Below are 19,808 nucleotides of genomic sequence, written 5' to 3' on the forward strand. Positions count from 1 at the left end.
GTGAAACTCTGGGCTGAAGGATTGGGGCCGAGGCGTCGAGCTCGCTCCGCGGCACGTCGGCGGGGAGTGTCAATGAGCCCTTGTGCCGCCCGCCGCCGCGCGGTGCCGCCTGCTGTCCCTTCAGCTCTGCCTGCACTTCTCCTCCGAGGGAAATGAAATTCCTGCCTTGGAATTGGCGCCACCGTGCCAGAACTCCAGTGACCTCTGTAACCACACAAGATTTAGTGGTTACTTTATTTCAGCTGTAATGAGGCTTTGTAAACCGCTAAAAGCCAAATGTTTTCTTCTCCTTTAACTCTTGGTGGATCGCGCGAAATAAATAACAGAACAGATGTGCTGTCTGTGCATGAATTGAGAACTGGCTTGCAATTACCTGGTGTCTGAAGTGGGTGAGGTGGTGGGACAGAGAGCAGGTGGGTGCTGAGTGAGAAGCTGTTTGCAGACAGCAGCCCTCAGCCGCCCCCAGCAGCGAAGCCGGGGCTGCCCAGGGCACGGGGACAGCTCCGGCTGCACCGGGGAGAGCTCGGTCTGTGCTGAGACCAGGCAGCAGATTTTCCCCAAGCTTCGCTCAGGCGCATGGGAGCGGTCATCTCACCTCCAACAGCTCTACTTGAGGCTGTCAAGAGAAGCATGTGCTCATCCTTCATTTTTTCGCTACAAGCTTCATCTGCAGGAAGGCTCATTCCCATAAAAAGTGGTCTGGCTGCAGTCTGTCCCACTCGTCCCCACTAACGACACCTGCCCTGAGTGCAGAAAGCAGACATCAGCTGATAAATACAGCTGAAATAGTTGTTAGTGGGCATGGTTTTAGGGATGAAATGCTCTTTCTTTAAATGTACTGCTTTGCTGCACCATAAAAAAGATGATGATCAAAATGCACTGATGTGCCTGCGCTGTATAATGAACTGCTTCACCCTCTGCTGCTAATAAAAAAGCTCACCCAGTTTTCGTGCTTTGCATCAAGTGTTGGGATGTTTGCCACTCTTGTATCTGCAAGGGCAGCTGGCACAGCACAGCCATTGTGCCAGGATTCAGGAGGAGAAGCAGGGGTGTCCCCAGCACACAGGCAATGCCACCGCCGTGCCACCACCGTGCCACCATCACTGGGAACTACGGGGCCATGCAGGATTCAGCCTGTGTGACCCAATTAATTTGGAACAACTGGAAACATCTTTCTCCAGGTTTAATTTGCTGCATGAGTGAATATCGGCTGTGTGATGATTTAATGTGGGAGAGGGGCAGGGCCCCAGGCAGGACCATGGCACTGAGTCACCAAAAAGAGGGCTCGTGCTCCCTAGCTGGGCTGTCCCCTGGTGCTGGGAGCGATGAGGCACCCGGTGCCCACCCCTGCTGCCGGTCCCTGCGGAGCCTTGTTCCCCAAGCCAGCAGGGACCTTGTGCCTGCTGTTAGCTGATAGAGGCTGCTCATCGTGTGGAACTATTAATTTATCAGAGAACACTGCCTTCTGCCCACTGTTCCTCCTCACAAGATGAACTCAGCTGCACGATCTATCCCTGTGGTTGAGACAAGCCCTTTGAGGTGGAGGTAGCAGGAGTCTGCAGAGGTGAACTGAAAGTCAGGATTGCTGGTTTCAACTCCCAGCTTGGCCCCACGTAAATAATAACATGGGAGTAATGAGCTTTAATCAGGTGAGTGATCCTCTTGTGCTCGGGGAAGATCAAGAATTTCCATCAAATTCACCTTGTGGGCATTTTGCGCCCAACCCTCTGCCCGACCAACGCCACACAGCAAACTGTGGCTGGAACAAGGGGCTGGGTTCAAAGGGCTGGGGGGGTTCAGCAGAATTTTTTCAAGTGCACCTTCTCTTTGTTCATTTTCTGGTGAACTAATCTAGCTTGATATTCTAGTTTTTGTTACAGCCATGACCTTTTCTATTCTAATTCACATATACAAGTCTAACCATTTTGGCATCTGTTAAGCTATTTGCTGTAACAATAATCTTGCATCAGTAAGTTCCACAAGTTTATAACCTATTGTACTGCAACAGTTTTATTTAAACAGATAAAGTCAGATTCTCACCTGCAGTAAGTTGGAGTGAAGTCAATTTATGCCATCAAAAGAGCTGGCCCAAATTTTTAATTTCATCAAACGCCTCTTTGATCTTCTATTAGAGGAAAGGGAAAATAAAAGCACTTTATAACTGGAGGGGGTTATGCCACACGTTTTATCTTCTTCTGCCTCTTAAACTTTCAGAGTGCAACTGTGCTGTCCCTTTCAACCATTCCTGGTTGGAAAGCCTCACCGGTGACTCTCTGGTTTGCACTGACCCTCGGTACACGTCCAGTGGATCACCTCTCCGGCTTGAGCCTGCAGGACAGATTTCCTGCTGGGTTATCCACTGTGAGAAGACACCTACACATTGCAAACATGTTTTAGGAAAGGCAGCAATTAACTCCGCACCTGCAGGGTGCCTTGCGGCTCTCGGCAGGGTCTGGTGCAAGACAAGGTTCTGCAGTAGGTGGCCCTGCTCCTATCTGATCTCACTGCTCGCGGGTTAAGGAAGGACCTTGTCCTGTCATTTGCTCTTGCTACCAGGAAGAAATATCTTCTCTGCATCCAACACCAAACAAAGGCTTTACTGTGTGACGTTCTGCCATGTTCTCTTTCTCACCTTCCTCTTTAGTCCCTCCCTTGACCTCCCCATGATCCCTTAGATAAACCAGTTTCATCCCATGGAGCAGCCCTGCTGCAGCCAAATAACCTTCCTTTCCATTCCGTGTTGCCAATGTCATTTCTCTCTGACATGGTACTTCAGTTGAACAGGACCCTGAGAAGATTTCTCAAAAGGCATCTTTATGCTTCCATTGCTGTGTGGGCCAAGGAATGCCGTATGAGAAGACATTTTTCCAGTCAGACTTCTGCTTTTTACTTTTTTTTTTTTTTTTTTTTTTTTTACATGAGATCAGTCTGAGCTACTGAAAGGGCCTGAAAGCTTGAACTAGGTCAATGTGCAATGATTGCATCGTTGGATTGCTGATATCCATCTCACCGAGGACAAAGCCATGCTGCCGTGACAGACCTCTGAGCATCATCTAAAGCTGATCATTTTCTATCTCCACCAGGCAGAGCTGGATCTGAAACCCCAGGCTGCGATGGAAGCACAGCTTACCTCGGAGCTGCAGGAATCCCCACGCTGAGCTTGAGTGAGGAATTTAATCGAGTCAGGTCTCCCTTGTCTTCAGGAGTGACTCAGGCCAGCTGCTTGAGAGGAAAGTGCAAACAGCCAGCCATGGGCTTGTGTGCCTAAAAGGGAAGTTTTGTCCTTAGCCCTGCTAATTAGAGCTTTGCAGAGCACTGAAGCATGAGGATTTAAAACCTTTCCCAAGTATTGCTTCTGGGTTTCTCCTAAGCCTCTCTCAGGCTGCTGGTGTTACAGCCCTGTTCCTGCTCCGTTCCCCCAGAGCTCTGGCTCACCTGCCATGCCACAAGGCATCAGCAAGCCCAGCCAGCAGTTGTGCAGTAAGCTCTTGGAAACTCTGAAAGGTTAGAACATCCTTATAAACAGAAGGGCTACAAAAGTGGTATTTCCAGTCCTTCACCAGCATGGCCTCTCCCTGGGAGCCTTTGAGTCATGTTTTTCATAGCAAGGCAAAATAAAATAAAATAAAAATAAAATAGAAAACCACAGAGCTTTTAACTTGGACTCTGTGCTGGGATCTGCTCAGTGTTAGGAAGAAGGCACTGGGTACTCTTCTGCTTTTACAGAGCCTACACATGAGCATGCCTCTAGAAGGGTCTGGTAATGGGGACAGGGTGTAGGTCAGAAGAAACACTGATTTTTGGTATCTGACCCTAATGCTGATTGCAGCCTTGCAGTGCAGAAGCAAGGAGTGGAGGCCCAGGGACCCAGTGCCTCGCACCCACTAGTCCCAGTGAGTCCAACAGAGGCCGGCGGAGGCTCGCGTACCGCCTGCTGGGCCTCACAGATGGCCTCAGGGCAAAGGGGGAACAAAGACAAAATCCCAGAGCACACAGGGGCAGTGGCCTTCCACACCCTGCTTGTCAGGCAGAAGGGGAACCCTGCACTTACATTTACATAAGTTGGCCATGAGCGCCCCGAGCTCTGCCTGCTGGCCCAGTGCTGGTGCAGCGCTGTCAGACCAGCTCACGCTATGGACACTGGCCCATATCTACACCCCTTCCAGCTAACACTGAGCTGAAGCTGCATCTCCAGAGACAAAAGAGGTGAAGCTGAGCTTAGTTAATTCATTTTAACTAACTTCAACATGAGCCTGACTTCTCCTTTGTCTAGACAAAAGCAAGAATGGGCTCGCTCACGGTGCGTAAGGCCCTTGGCAGGCATACACCTGGAGCCACAGAGGCTGTGACAAGAGCATGCAGGCCATTACCACGCTAAGGAAGCTGTGACCCACAGGAAGACCCTGCCAGCCCAGAGCTGGGAGTTACTCCCGGCACAGGCAGGAAAATCCATTGCAACCATACGTGAAGCAAGCCTGCACATGGGAAGAAGGTGTCTGCCACTGGGCTGTGCAGCAGCGATCGCGACAGAAGTCCCTGGCTTGTGAAGTTGTCAAACTGTAAAGTTAATGAGGTAGAAATGAGAGTTCGGTGCAGGCGTCTGAATGTTGGAATTACTCCCCAACGGGCTCCCCCTCCTCTTATTGCAGCCTGCGTAAATGAAGTGACTAAGGGTCTCCTTGGACGCCAGCCAACTTGCCACTGCTGCTGCAAGGAGTGTGCAGTCTTGTTTTGCAGATTAATAAATACGAAGTTGCCGTTGAAGGAAGAACATGTGGTTTCTAAGAACTAGACAAGCAGGAAAAGCAGACAGACATTACTGTGCTCCTTGTCCCGGTATTAAAAAAAAAAAAAAAAAAAAAAAAAAAAAAACGCCACACAAGCCATGCTTGCAGAAACACCCCTCCACCAGATATGGGAAAGCAGTGCTGGGGTGAGACAAAGCAGCGGTGTTTCTAGGAGGCTGGGGGATGCTGGGGGAGACAAGGGCTTAGGTGCTAGGTGGAAAAAGACACAGATTTTTGTGCTTTGCCACTGAACGGGGAACTTAAGCTGGATGCATTTGGTTGGAGTTGAGGCCTGAATTGCCTCTGTGGAGGGACAGGTTGATGACCACAGAGCTGAAACACCAGCAGGAGAAATGAGCTGGCGAAGGAAGACCTTCCCTTCTGGTACCGGTGAGTGGGTGGCTCCGCAGGGAAACGCACAGCACCATCGATGCGTCTTCATGGGAGCCCAGCCACAGCACAAGTAGTGCTGCAGGTGGAAACGAAGAGCAGACCTGTGTAATATAGAAAGGTGAGAGATGAGCTTAGACATCTGCAAACTGCCTCGCTGGCTGAGGAACAAGTGTACCCTTTGGGGGCCCCACCGGGTGACCTGCAACACTGCTGAAGTGTAGGAAGAACATGAATTGTAGGGAGAAACCCTCACCTTCTACTGCATTGCTTCAAATAAGCCATAGCTGTGTCTGTCCCTGGGCCCCACCACAAAGCAGGGGCTGGAGGAGCGACTTTCATCTGAGGATACAAACAAGTTCAAAGGGCTCTAAAAGTGGGAGCCAGCGTTGGAGCAGGAGTGACCCGCTTAGGTTCAAATGAGAGTTTGGGCCCCATCGCTGCTTCTTTCCCACACCAGAGGAGCTGGTCCATATGTGGACGTTGAGAAGAGTGATCCCAGCAAGCCCAAACCATTTCCGACGTGCTGCTCGGCATGTAGAGCGGGCCAGGCTCTCGCTGCACACATCTGTGTGCTCTGCATTATCTGCACCATCAAGCTTTCTATACTTAAGGCTCGAATCCACTTCCAGTGCATGCCATTTTGATAAAAAAGCAGCTGTTTAGATCCGGTATCATATCCAGTGTGCAGACAAACACGTGTAATGGCAGCCCAGGGGTACTCAGCTCTCTGCTGATGACACACACGGCAACAGGGAAATTGTGAAGATCAATTTTACACCTAATTTAACATGAGTTAACATGTCTATGTGAGTTTCCTAATGCAACACAGTCCCACTGCGTGTCACTTACAGCTGTTTCCTTTATTTTGTGACTTCCAAAATTGCCGACTTGTGAGTTTAGGAAATTGCCAAGCTGCGACTTTGGATTTTGCCGACTCGCGCCTTCCAAGATGCGCTGGAAAGGCTCCAGGGAAGCTCTGCAGCAGCTCTGGAAAAGCTTTAACGTGTCTCATTGGGAGCGGGGTTGTCTGGGATGACTCTAGGGCATGTCCAGAGACACATTTGAATGCCTCTAGGACAAAGTCTGCCCACGCTCTAGTGTGGATTTGGAAAGCTCCTAGGAGCTCTGGGAAGGACTATTCAGGAGGTCCAGGACTGCTGCAGGGGACTTGGTGCTATTGGGATAGGGCTGTGGGGCTCGAGGGAAACTCTGCAGAGCTCTGTGGTGCTCTGGAAAGCTCCAGAGGTTTGGTTTGCCCCCAGATTAGCTGTGGAAAGGCTGTAGGAAAGGCCTGAGATGGTTCTTGCAAAGGTCACAGGGAGCTCTGTGAAGGCTCTGGAAATGCTGTGGGATTTGCAGGTCTCCAGAGATCTACAGAAGCCGCAGCGCCACTCTGCAAAAGCCACAGTCACAAATCGACAGCTTCACAGGGTTGCCACTTGGCAGCATCAGGAGGCTGTGACTGCAAAATTCACATTTGTGACTCAGCAGATCACGAAGTCTGTGATTTATCGTGTTTCACTACATTTTGCAAGTGTTTCACATTTGTGGGTTACAAATCTGAGGAGCTGTCAGTTGAAGGGCAATTTTCAGGCATACTTCCGTCCCATTACTGCTCCTCCATCACCTCTCCTGCTTCCTTCACTCTCAGAGAGAAGAACCAGAGTTCAAAGACCATGCTCGAGCCTTCCCACATACCTGCACACCTTCTTCCTCTTCATTTTTTTCTCCACAGAATCACCGTTTTTCCATACGCACAGAGTACAATATTTTCCAAGTTACTTCTTCATGTTTAATCACTACTAGAAAGCCAGCCCTTTCCTGCCTCCCCTTCTTCCCCCATGACAGATTTTGTTTTCTTACAGGTTTCACACCAGCGTCTGACTGCACACATTTTCCTCTGCCTTGCCTTGTCTGCTTTAATTTCTCCATCCCTGCGGTATCCCTTCACCTTCCCTAGCAGGAGCCATCTGCACCACACCCTGATGTTTGCCTTCTGTACAAAAGCACAGTCACTTATTTCAGTTTCTCCTCGATGGCCACAGTCTCCCTCCCTCTCCCCTCTCTCACCCAGCGGTGCTGGCACTGCTCCTCCTTTCCCTTCTGGTTTTCAGCACTGTTGCACGTCGCAGGAGATATTATTGTGCTGCCTTGTGAGAGTTAGAGAGAGATGGTCCTACTTCTGGGAACGGGTTGAGAGGACAGCATAGTGCAGAAGAGAAGCAATAGCGTGCATTGTATTTCATTTTCCCACTCTGGCAGCTATTAAGCGTACCCATGTAAATGTGCATGCCAGGAGGGGAGACAGCAGTGGTGGGTAGGACGCTGGCAGCATGAGGGATGCAGAAGCTTTCTTCCGTGTGTCTGTCTTCCAAGTCTCGCTGTGGTTTTACCTCCTGTTTTGCCACTAAAGCACTGCTTACATTTTGTAGTAATCTCTAAAGAACAGGACTTCATGAGAGGGATTGCAGAAAGAATCAGCTTGCAAAGTCAGCATGCCAACCCTGTTTTATATAATTCCAACATTTCCTAGGATTTCTCATTTAAGACATTTTCACCAAAGCATAGTCATTCAAAAATGCATCAGAGTTTCATTTCCAAAGCACAAAGTATATGGGAGATGCCAATTCACATGAGTCAAGACAAGCAGGTCAAATCTGGTGGGATGGACATCTCCTTACAAGTGCTTTGCCCTGGCTGTCCCCCCCAGGGACACCTTTCCCTGGGTCTCTGCTGGCCATCCCCAGCCCTGGCTGCATCCATCAGAGCTGCTCGCTGCCTGCTCCTGCAGCAGAGCAGGAGCTGAAACTCTGGAGCCCTTACCCAGCCACACGGTGCCGTTAATGGGGTGGGAAGTTTGCAGCAAGCCCTGCCTGCCCCACCATGTGCTGGAGACATCTCCTTCCCACCTCCCCAGGCACGGCCTGGTGTCCGCTCTTGCAAAGGGGCAGCACCGGCTCCTGTTCTACAGACCTCGAATTCAGCAACTTCCATCCCAGAGCTGGAGCTTGGGGGTCTTTTAAACACAAGTTAAGGTGAAACTCCAAAATGCTGCAGGGAATCAAAGTACTGCTTCTTCGGGCTGCCTTAATCTTTGGGAAAACAGCAAAGAAGTTTCTCATATTGCAGTAACTAAGGCTTGTTTCTGCTTGGTCTAAAGACTGATCTTATGCCATGCTCCCCGTCTCCCATGCCCAAATCCTCATTTACCCAAAGGTATGAAGTAGGCTCAGTCTGCATCTCCATCTGCCTCTCCCATGCCTGTGTTTTCCCCCTTTTCCTATGAGGGCCTTTTCATCTGGGCTGAGCCACCAGGAAAAACACGAGCTGCCTCCCAGCTCCTTGGCTCCACGGCATGGTCGCTGGGATTATGTTGCAGATGTTGCCTGGGCTAAATGTGTAAGGATACTACATGGTGGTGTCACAGCTGGACATCCCATTAATAAGAACAATATTTGGTTTGAGCCATTTTAATTGAAACCACGGCTGTAGCAGCATGTATTTTTTTCTTAATCGTAGGCAAACGTGTTCCTCTCGGCCCTCCCCGCCTCCTGTGCGATAGTTATTGCTCTAAGACATCTGGTTTCACAGTTCAACAAGCACAGGCGTATTTCCACCATGTAGTTCCTCGCTTGTTGACAGGGCAGAATTTTTTAATATGGGGTTACTATCATCCAGACTTCCTCCACCTCCTCATTTATGTGACGGATACCTCTAAACAGTCCCTCAGCTCCTCCATCTTCAATCTGCTGGCCCAGTTTTATTAGCTCGCATACATGACACCTCGATGTCTGATTTCCCTCTCCCCTCCCCTCCTAGATGAAATCCAAACCCCAAACACGAAACGGGACTAATGCTTTTTTTTTGCCTTTTTTTTTTTTTTTTTTTTCCCCTTTTGCCTTTTGTTTAGGGCTGTTCTGTAGAAACACGGCCAGCAGCTTGGAGGCCATTAATACTGCAAGTGATTTGGGGGTGGGTGTAAGGGCAGGATGAGCCCCCTGCTCGGTCTGGATCAGGGCTGTAGGACAACCAAGAGCAGAGGAGCTCCACAATCTCAACATTCTTTCTCCATAGCCTCAGATTTTGCAGCCATTACATTTTGCAAAGTGCTTCGGTACCCATGTGAAGGCAAAGGGTGCGACCAGCCACCAGGGCTCGCCTGTTGTGGCCAGGCTGACCCGCTTGGGGGCTGCAGCACTGCTAGCCAAGAGGGAAATGGCAGCTAGGATGCAGCTAGGATGACTCTTGCAGCCCTGCTCTGCCCTCCACATCCATCCCTCTGGGCAGATGTTTCCAGCTGCAAACCAACCCCTCTGGGTGCAGCATCACCCTGCTGCAGAGATGGAAGGCAGGGAGGTGACTTGCACAGGGCACTGGAAGTGCCAGGAGGTGCCAGCAGCAAGGTTGCCCTGCAGAGACGGAGTGAGTTTACATAAATCAGTTGAGCAGATGAGAAAAGGCCATTAAGGCTGCACTGGACTGGAGGGAGACCAGTGGAAAAGCCCAGAGCTGAACATAAGCCACTCCAGTAGGATTTTGTGCACCACCTAGGAGAGATTTGAGCCTGGCTCAGAGAGGTGCACGCTCACTGCAACAATTGCACCTGCTTGCCCGAGGTGTGAACTGGCCTTTTCTTTTTTTTTTTTTTTTCCTCTCTAGGCTTTATTGTGCAAAAGGGGAAAAACAGAAGCAAAAATTATTAGGTAAGGTAAAAACAAATTTTACCTTTCATTCGTGGTTTATTGGTTACTGGAAAATAAGTTTTACAAACTATCTCTTGCAAAGGACTTGTTTTCAGCTAGTTTATATAGTAGCTTTTGTTCACATAAAAATTTAGAAAGCTACTTTCCTCTTCTCCTTTCCCCCCCCTCCAATACATAAGGGAGGTATTACAGTGTGAAATATATCTACCGCTAGCAGGGCTGTGTTGTGAAGCTAAAATGAACACAGTAAATTCTGAGAAGGAATTTGTTTAACCTATAACCTTAAAGTAATAAGTGGAGTGCTAAATGTTTTGGCTCACACTGATATATTTTTATAACACTTGGCAAGGCAGCTAGGAGTCTGAAAGAAAAACTCAAGCACTGGAGAAACAGCTCCCTGCCTCTCCATGCCGGGGAGGCCGAGCCTTGGCCAGGCGCAGAGCCCTGTCCTCTGCGCAGGCACCGGGGGCACGCGTGGGGCCGCGTGTTCACACGTGTGGGTCCACGGCAGCCGCCTGAATTGGGACCGTGAAGCCACAGCAGCTCGACCCAGCTCACCCCCAGCCTGCTTTGGGTTGTATTAGTTGCATTTGTTTTTTTGTGGCTTGATTAAAATCCCTCTGGAGGGTTTTGGAGAGAGCGCTGGGAGGCAGAGGTGGACACAGCGTGGGTCCTGCGCTGCTCGGACCCCCGGAGCTGGCCAGGGGCATCCTCAGGGCCCCGCTGCTCCCCATTTCCCCATCTGCCACTGGGAACAGCAGTTGCCCTCCTCCCTCCAGCACGCACACACATTTTCCTGAAGATTTAAGGGGGATGCAATATGCAGGCCTGGTTTTCCTTCATTAACACCCGGCTGACATGGGTTTCAATAACATCACCCCCTGCTCGTGCCACCGTCAGGGCTGCGCGCTGGGGTGCCGAGCATCGCTGGGTCTCGCCGTGAACCCCCTCCGGCTCCACAGCAGCCACGGGGCAGAGGGCAGCAGCCTGACCTCAGCTCCCCAAAGCCGCAGGGAGCTGCGGAGCAGGAGTTTGCACGGCCGAGGTGCAGACCAGGATTCGGCCCATCGCCTGGCGGGGGGCCAGGGTACAGTCTAGCCTGAAGCCCGCCTGTGTACTTTGGTTGCAAACCCACGCGCCGCAGGTTAAAGCAAATCCTTCTTTCTTTCCAGACAACGTCACTCCTGTTGCACCTCGGCCCGAGGTGGTGTTTTTCCTGGGGGGAGACCAAGGGCGCAGCGCTGGAGCCGGGGTGAGGTGCTGCTGGGCCGCCCCACTCGGGCAGCGCTGGCCGGGAGCCGAGGGGCACGTGGGGGCTCCGGGGCCCTGTTTCTGGGGGTGCAGAGGTGGGGAAGGAGGGGATTCAGCCCCAGGAAGCACCCTAAGGACTGCTGGCAGGCCAGGGCACCAGCGAGGTAGTAGCCTAGCCATGTGGATATGGGAAAGTGGATTTTGGGGGGTCATAGAGAGCCACGAAGTTTCCTAGCCACCCCGTGGGGCAGAGGCACAGTGAGGGGGTCTCCCCGCAGCCACTGTTGCTGACTTGATAAAGGGGAGAGGGTCCACGCTCTGCTTGGGTGGCACAGGGCCTCCCCTTCACTTGGGAAAGCCGCATCTTAAAATGATGATCCTCCTTGGTTTAAATGAACCCACAAATATGCCCATTGCTGTAGCAGTGAGAGTCTGTGCCTCTGGTCCATGCAGGACACTGCCCTGAGAAGCAGAAAGCATATTCTGTGCTTAAAGATGGGGAAACTGAGGCACGGAGCTTTTGAGTGACATTTTTGCAGGACACACAGGAAGCCTGCGGCAGACCAGTGGGTTCCACATGTCAGGACAAGGTGAGGAGCTCAGGGCCCCTCTGTCAGCCCCTCAAAAGCTCACAGGATTCATGAGGGGACATCTCTGAACCAGGGTATTCCTCCTTCCACTGGCAACCCCCCCAGCAAGCACCATGCCTGCAGAACCAGCTCACACCCTACCCCAGGGACCGGGGACAGCAGCAGGAATGTTTCATGCCCCTCGTTCTCCTTTTTTTTTTTTTATTTGGCATTATTAACCTCGGGGGGGACATAAATAACCTCGCTCGCCCCTTCCCCGCCTCCACCTCCCAGATCATTTACTATGGATTAATATTTGCTAGCTCGTTTGCACAGTAGCCTGTAGATTTTCAGCCTCCTCGCTGGAATGATGTTGACTTGCAGAGAAATTACAGGGGCTTTGCCCTGGTACAAAGCAAACAGTGTGTGCTGTAATCAGACTCAACACCTCAGCAAATAATGAAAAGAGATATTATGTGGCTATAATTTCCATGCGGGATTAGGTGTTTGTCTTGTAAAGCATTCAGGTGCCGCCGGGTGTATAAATGAGTGTGTAATTATGGTCATCAGGTTAAACAGAGGGAGCAGGAATCCGACCCAGGCTCGGGCGTGCACAGATGGGCCTGGCGGTAGCTGTTAATTTGCAGCTATGAATGGCTCTTACAGGTCCTGAATATTTGAGTGACTCTGCTTCTATTTATGGTTCCCGAAAGCAGAGCCCGACCCAAGGCTCGCAGAGGTCCACGGGAGCCTTTGCCCCGTCTCGGCACTGAGCCCGCTTCAGAACGGCTTTTGCTCATATCTGATTTTTGGCATAAATCAGATGTGCTAAAGGAGCCCTCATGCTGTCCACAGCCAGCACAGACCTCAGCTTCCCATGGGGATTTTGGGTTCAATGGAGAAGCACCTGGGCAGGGAGAGCATGGGGACATCGCTGTCCCAGGGACACTTCCCCAGCAGCTCCTCGCTCTCGAGGGGTTTGGGCAGTGGGTGGGAGGGCGTGATGGGATGGCAGCACACACTAAATTTCCTCCTGAATCGGTGCCTTGTTCCCTAAAGCTGGAGTGGGACCAACCCATTTTCCCCAGGCCAGCTGGGAGCCAACAGCTCTCCCTGCAAGCTTGGGGAAAGGCACCAAAGGACAACTGAGGGGTCTGAGTGCAGGGAGCAGAAATATCTCCCCCAGAGAAAATGCAGGGTGGGAACAGGCTCGTGCTAAAAAAGAAGAAAAACAGCAGGGTCCAGCATGGGATGACCAAAGCCCGGAAATGGAAACCATGCAAAGCTCAGACTGCTCTGTGCAGGAAGAAGTGTTAGTTGCTGTTGAAGACTCCATGGGAAAGGGATGGACTCAGCCCCTCCCGATGGATGCGGGGATGTGCCCCAGCCAAGCACTTGAACTTAGGTCCAGTACAGAGACAACCTGAGATATCTAATGGCCAAAAAACAACCCAACCTTATCCCACACTCAGCTCTACAAACCCAATGAATTTCCCCCCACATGGACTAAGCCTACCCATGCAGTCTGAGCCAGCGTGCCAGATCCTGAGCCCTCCTCATGTGCCCATGCAGAGGACCAGAGCCGTGGGGACAAGGGTGACACCCGGGAGGCTCCCGGGCAGCCCGGCAGGGAGAGAAACAGCTTGGCAAAGGCCAGGGCATCGCGGGGCCGCAGCCACCGGAGCAGGATGGAGGAGGCCGGAGGAGGAGGATGCAGGAGGAGGAGGCTGGGCTGGTGCCCAGCGGAGGACGCGGTGCCTGCCCAGGCTCTGGCGCAGCTGCTGGAGCCAAGGGGACGATTTGCAGCCCCGGCAGCCGCCTGGAGCCATCCCGGCTGCCCAGCCTGCAGGCACGCCGGGGGGGAAGGCAGGAGAACAACAGCCCCACAGCACCCTCAGGGCCATGCTTCCCCCCAAAATCCCACCCCATCACGGGGCTGCCCCTGTGCAGAGCCCCCTGAACACAGCGGATCAGTGTCCCTGAGCAGATGGGTGCGCAGCCCCCCCGGCACTCGAGGGAAGCAGCCCGGCCAAAATGTCTAAGCCTCGCTCACGCCTTCCCCGAAACGGAGTAGCAGCTTATTATAGCAAATGTTATTGCAGCGGCGAGGGAGGCTGCATCCAGGAGCAGGCAATATCCTGCCTGAAATGTTCAGGGACCTCTGCCATGTGCGCATTCTTCCACGGTGTAATTAGGGTGGCAGGCGCTGGCGACAAGCGCACAGTCTGCTCGGGACGGGGTTGGGTTTTTTTTCTCTCTCTTTGCAGGAGATTCACCTCACATTGGGAACACACTGGTTTATTGAACACAAAATGTTCCAGAGGAAATCATTAAAGTGGGGTGGAGTGACAGAGTGCTCCGTTAATGTCACCTAAGAGAAAAAGGGCTTCCAGAAAGGAAGAATTCAGGAAAGCCCTGACAGCCCCACATGCTCTCGGTGAGAATGGGGGACGTGAAGCTGATGCTCTCCTGGGGAAAGTCTGCAGCAAGCCGATAGCTCCTGGGATCGGCAGGAATAAAATGTGGATGTTCTTAAAGCAGGGCCCAGCAGGAGCTCACGCACCAGCCCGTAGCCCTGCAGCACCTTGGGGGCACCCAGGAGGCTGGGGGGGCCATGTCCCTATAGGGAACACTGGTGGAGGGGAGGATGCTGCCCCCAGTCTTCTGAAGGCCACAAAATTATTTTCAAATTAAAAGTTTTAACAATCTCTTATCAATGTTGCAAGGCTTCTGCTTGCTGCAAAGACCACACGTGCCTCCTGGTTGGAGAGGTGTGCTTTTGGAGAGGCTTTACAGGAAAGGACATTGCAGCAGGAGCCATGGAGCATGATGAGTCTGGGCTCTGAGCAGCCCCCTGCTCACTGCATGGGTCGTATCTCTGCCCACACAAAGTCCCTGCAGCTTCGTATGGGGTGGGTTCAGCCCTCTCCCAGCAGAGACATGAGCAGCATCTTGGAATAAAATGGGATTCACGTCCTGAGATGGGAATGAACCCACTGGCAGGGCTGGGAGGAGCGGAGGTCTGCAGATGTCAGCTTGCACTGTAGCCATCGGGGGCAGCGAGCTCCGGGGTGCTTGGGAGAAGGATGCTGTAGGTATGTGACTGGTAGAGTCAGGACATTTGGTGCCCTGAAACAGTCCAGAACATATAATAATTTACTATTTAAGTCCACTTCAGCAAGGGAAATGCAGACCTTTAACCCAGCCTAAGTAACCATAAAGCCCATCTCCTTCAATTGCAGAAGAATTAAATGGGGAAAAATTAACTGCTGAGTAGGCCTGTGTTTGCTGAGGATGTCTGGAAATAACTTCTTCATTCATTCCACACTAGGTGGGTATATGGGGGAAATGCGTTACCCTGAGCGCTGTCTTTGGGTTTCACCTTAAAGCATACACTTAATATTTAGCTTGTTGTTTTCCTGTCTCCTCTCTGGGGTGACCTAGTCCCCAGGGAGAAACTTCCACAGCTATTTCGGAGCCCAAGGATGTGATTCATTTCGAGCAACCTATGCAAACACTAAAATAAGTGTCTGCCACCCCAGGAAGTGCAGGAAAGCTGTCACTCTAAGCTCCGTGGTGGGTGCCTAAATGCACAGTGAGTTTCTCCCACCAGCCACGCGGGTGGGTGCCACGGTGCCACTGCTGGCTGCTGCCCGCCCCCCATCCAGCCCCAGCCTGAAATATCTGTCCCAGGAAAAAAGGACTGTGCCTCGGGTAGAGAAGGCACAGCTACCCCCCAGGTGGCTCTGCAGCAGCCAGGCACAGCGCCTCATCCTTTCAGCCGGCTCCATGCCCTGGCCCCAATGCCCAGCGGGAAGCTGGGGGGGGCTCAGTGAGCTGCAGGGAGAGGGAAGAGCCTGCTCACCAGTGAGAATTTGGGTAGTTTCACAGCAGCGGTGTGTAATTCAGAGAGAAAATTTAGCCAGCTAGCTGCAACAGATGCAGCTGCATTCGCACAAAGGGGAACAGGATTTTAAAAATTTGGAAAGACAAAGCCTGAAGGTCCTCATCCTCTAAACTACATCCAGTAAACCTCTGTGGGCCCGATAGCTGACATTTATATCCACCAAGGGAGCTGTAAAAGAATTCCCTCCCGCCTTGGTGCAGTTCCAAGCAGCCTCTACATGGAGCGAATGATGCAAGTCCGTGCCCCTCTCTTTTGCATCTCCTCTGCATGCCTCCTCTTGCACCGTGCCTCTCTGCCGCTGCTGCAGCCCTCGGGATGGGGTCAGGGCAAGTGGGCAGTGCTGCCCAGCTGGGATCAGGGTGATGCGACTGGGGCTGGGAAAGTGGGTGGGAAAGGGGATGGTGACGTGGGCAGGGATGGGGCATTGGTGGCTTCTCAACCAAGGAAGGATCCAGCTTCAGAGCCAGCAACGTCAGCTGGTATTTTCCTTCCTCATCTCCTCTGTAGGAACTGACACAAGTCAGCTCTGTTCATCTTTAAGAAATAAATGAAAGTTGCAGGGGGATTTCAGGTGGTCACTGGGCCTGGCTGTGGTGGGAAGGGAGGCGGAGATCGCTTCATCTCACCCTTGCTTGTGGCCGGGTGCTGTCTCTAGCATCCCTGGGAGAAAAGAAAAAGCAGATGCTCACAGCAGAAAAAAAACCCCTTTGCTCTCAGAGCAGTCAGCTGGTGAGGAATGACTGCAAGGGGCATCCACAAAACCACCTGCTCCCCTGCTGTTGTCCTGGGTAGGGGCCTGGGCAGCTCGGGGTGGCACAGCCAAGGGCTGGGGGCTGCAGGCAGCACCGAGGGAAGGAAACACTCAGCCCTGCTGTGAGAGCCCCGAGCCCACCCGCAGCCATCAGCAGGCATGAGCACATCACCCCCGGGATGCTGCCTCCACCGGGGTGATGACCTTAAGAAGAGTAATAAAACCCGGCTCTAAATGCAATAGCGAAGCCGGAGTGTGGAAGAAAGAAAAAAAATTATGCAAACGAGGTTTATCGGCTGATCAGAATAACAAGTGAACTTGATCTGGAAGGGGACAGCCTTCCTGGGTAATGAGGATTATTTACACATCATTTCCCTTGCAAATCAGCCGCATGCTCCCGGTGCCAGTGGCACAGGGGGATGGATGCTCAGCACCCGGCTACGCCTCTCCGAGGGGCTGGGGCGGCGCAGGGGGCTGCAGCACATCGGCAGCTCTGTGCAGCGGGGCGCGGGGTTCGCCGGGTGCCTCGCAGGCATTGCTCTGCTCTCCGCGGCCGTGCTGCGTGGCTCGAGCAAACCAGTTAACGTCATCCGCAGCCGCTGCTGAAGAGGGAGTTGCAAGCCACAGAAGCGAGTTTACATTTTGGCAATTAACAGTGTTCGTAGCTATTTTTCTCGTCATTAGCGGGCAGAGCATCTGTCCTGTATCATGGAGCAGCACTTGCCAGTGACCCTGAAATCCTGCGCGGCGAGGCCAGCGTCTCAGCAGGCTGGATGTCCCACTTCCTCGGCTCCGAGGGATCACCCGTTATTGAATGCAGCTTCCAAGCAGTGCTCAGAGAGCCGTCTCTCGGAGCTATTTGGGTCTTACCCAGGCTTTCTAGGCCAGGACTATTCCCACATGCATGATCTATGTGTTCCAAAATATTAGCGTATTGGAAAGGTCCTAACTCAATTCCACTCTGCGTTTTCCAGACATTTATTAAAACAGTGAGCTGTGAAATTCTGCTGCAGATTCCCCCCACCTCGATTTGTGTCTGGGATGGAAGAACATGGAGAAGACCGATCCAGTGCGAACCAGCACAGGGGAAATCCTCGCTGGGTGCTAACAGGAGCCTCTCACAGGGATCCCAGAGCAATACGTGAAGCAAAAGCTGCTTCTTCTCAAGGATTCAGTACAAGGAAACATCACAAATAACCAGGGCCTCCTTGTCTCTGTTAGAAGGATTTTTGTGGGACTCTCTGGAGCATCACCTCCTTTTTCTTGGAGGCCCCCAGGTCCCAGCATCCCTGTGCCATGGCCAGTGCTGGGCACGGCCCTGGGTGAAGAGAGAGCTTGCTGTTGCCTGCAATTGTCCCTGATCTGGGACCTCTGCAGTCTTCTGCTGTCCCGTGGAAGGAGCAGAGTCCTGGAAGAGGAAGATGTACCACAGACGTGCACAGGCTGCCAGAAACAGAGGGGATGTCAGGGCTGGGCCCACCCCAGAGCTGTGTTAACTCCCAGCACAAGCTCTTCCAGCCTCCTGGGAGCAGGATTTCAAAGTGTCACCCGTGGGTGTGATCTGCCACCAGGGCTCTGGACCACCAACGAAGGTGGAAGATCTCTGAGCTGAGGCTCCTGGTGGGCAACCATGATTTTGGCGGTTCAGAGGACATCCTGCCCTCCCAAATCCTGCTCCTGGTGAAGGACCAGCAGTGGGACCATGCAGGACCTCCCTCCCTTCCCACCCAGCTCTGCCAGGGGATTTTTGGCAGGGCATTAGGCCGGGGCTCCATGGAAGGAGGGCTCAGCTCCAGACACACCTGGCCGGGGTAGGCACATGCAGCTCCACAACCCCGCGCTGCTGGCAGCACAGCGTAGCCACCACGGCCCCGCTGAGGACATGGAGAAGCATGAAAAAGGGGAAACTGAATTACGAAGGCCCTGTGAATATTCTGGGTAGAAGCCCAAGTCTGGCAGGCTCAGCATGCTGAAACCCACCACACCCATGGCCAACAATGCACATTCATTTCGGCATACTGGGGGGCAGAGGGCGGCTGCTCGCACGCCGGCGCTAGGACTTTGTTCCAGAGCATCGTGCTGCAGGACGGGGACGTCCCAGCACAAACATCGTCCCATTGTTCCTCTGCCCCAGCGCTCCCACAGTCCAGAGCCGGTCTCCAAAGAGCAGATAGAGGAGGTGTTTGGGGGTTATGTTTCCAGCCCTGAGGCCATCTGCACTACGTGAACTTGCCAAACTCAGCGTTGCTCACCCCAAAAACCTACAGAAGGATTTGCACCATTGTTAAAAATTTAGAGGCTGGCTTATTGCAGGATGTTACAGTTCAATTTCGGTGATGGTTTCTCCAGGAGTTGCTGTAATAAAGAGCTTGTTGCTTCATGGGCTTTCAGTACCAAAGGGCCGGGAGAGCAGCTACTCAGCCAGGCTCCGCTCTCACCGCGCTTGTGCAAACCTAAAGTAACGTTCCTGGTGTCAGCAAAGATGCTGCGTGTTTGGAGGCTTATGAATGAAAATAGGATTTGGCCTAAGATTTCTCCCAACAACCTTTTCTCATGCAAATACTGCCATTTTGCACACAGCTTGAATACCAGATCAGCACACGTTTTACTGCTCGGGCAGTCTCACGCTTCCAGCACGTAACCTGCAGCCCCATTCCTGGCCATGCCACACGTGGCCACGGGGCTTTCCCTGCCCGGGACCCCGCGGTGCCATCCACCGGTGGTGGCTTTGCTCACTGTGAAAGCAGATTGCTGTTGTCGCACTATTTGCAACATCAGCTCATCAGATGGGATGGCCGAGGGCTGCTCCCGTGGGAGCATTCAGCCACGAGGCTGGGAGGAGCAGAAGAAATCAGGATGCGATGAGGAACCTGGGAAGCCAACAAGGAGCTTTGCTCCGTCTCCTGGCTGTGGATGAAGGTGCTCGAGAATCACAGCACGGGGAGGGGATGGGCGGAATCCCCTGGCTTAGGTAACGGCCATGGGGCAGAAGTGCTGGAGGAGAAAGGCATATTTCTGCTACGCCAGCCGTAACCAGGGAGCGCAGCCCTCATTCCCCAGTCCCTTCAGGTGCTGCGAGGGACCCGAGCCGGGGGAATTCACTTTTGTCTGGCTCCCGTCACACTGATCCCGCTGCAGCTGGGAGGGGATTTCCCGTCAGCTCCAACCCAGCTGCTTAAAAAACTCTTCCACTAAGTGAGCTAATATTTCATGAATAAATTGAAGTGGTCAAGTCCCATTTTGTGCAGAAAGCACGGTTCCCTGCCGATTAGCCTCCTTGGTACTTTCGGGGATATAAATAACTTCACAGGCTCATTCTCTGCGCCTTTCAAAATAAAAGCAACATTCAGTTATTTGATTTTTTTTTAAATTTTATGCAAATGATCTTCTGTTCTGTGTTATTATGTAAACGAGCCAACTGAAATGGTAATGAGGGAACCCAGAAGT

This window comes from Cygnus olor, chromosome 15, assembly GCF_009769625.2.
Source record: "Cygnus olor isolate bCygOlo1 chromosome 15, bCygOlo1.pri.v2, whole genome shotgun sequence".
Taxonomy (NCBI): Eukaryota; Metazoa; Chordata; class Aves; order Anseriformes; family Anatidae; genus Cygnus; species Cygnus olor.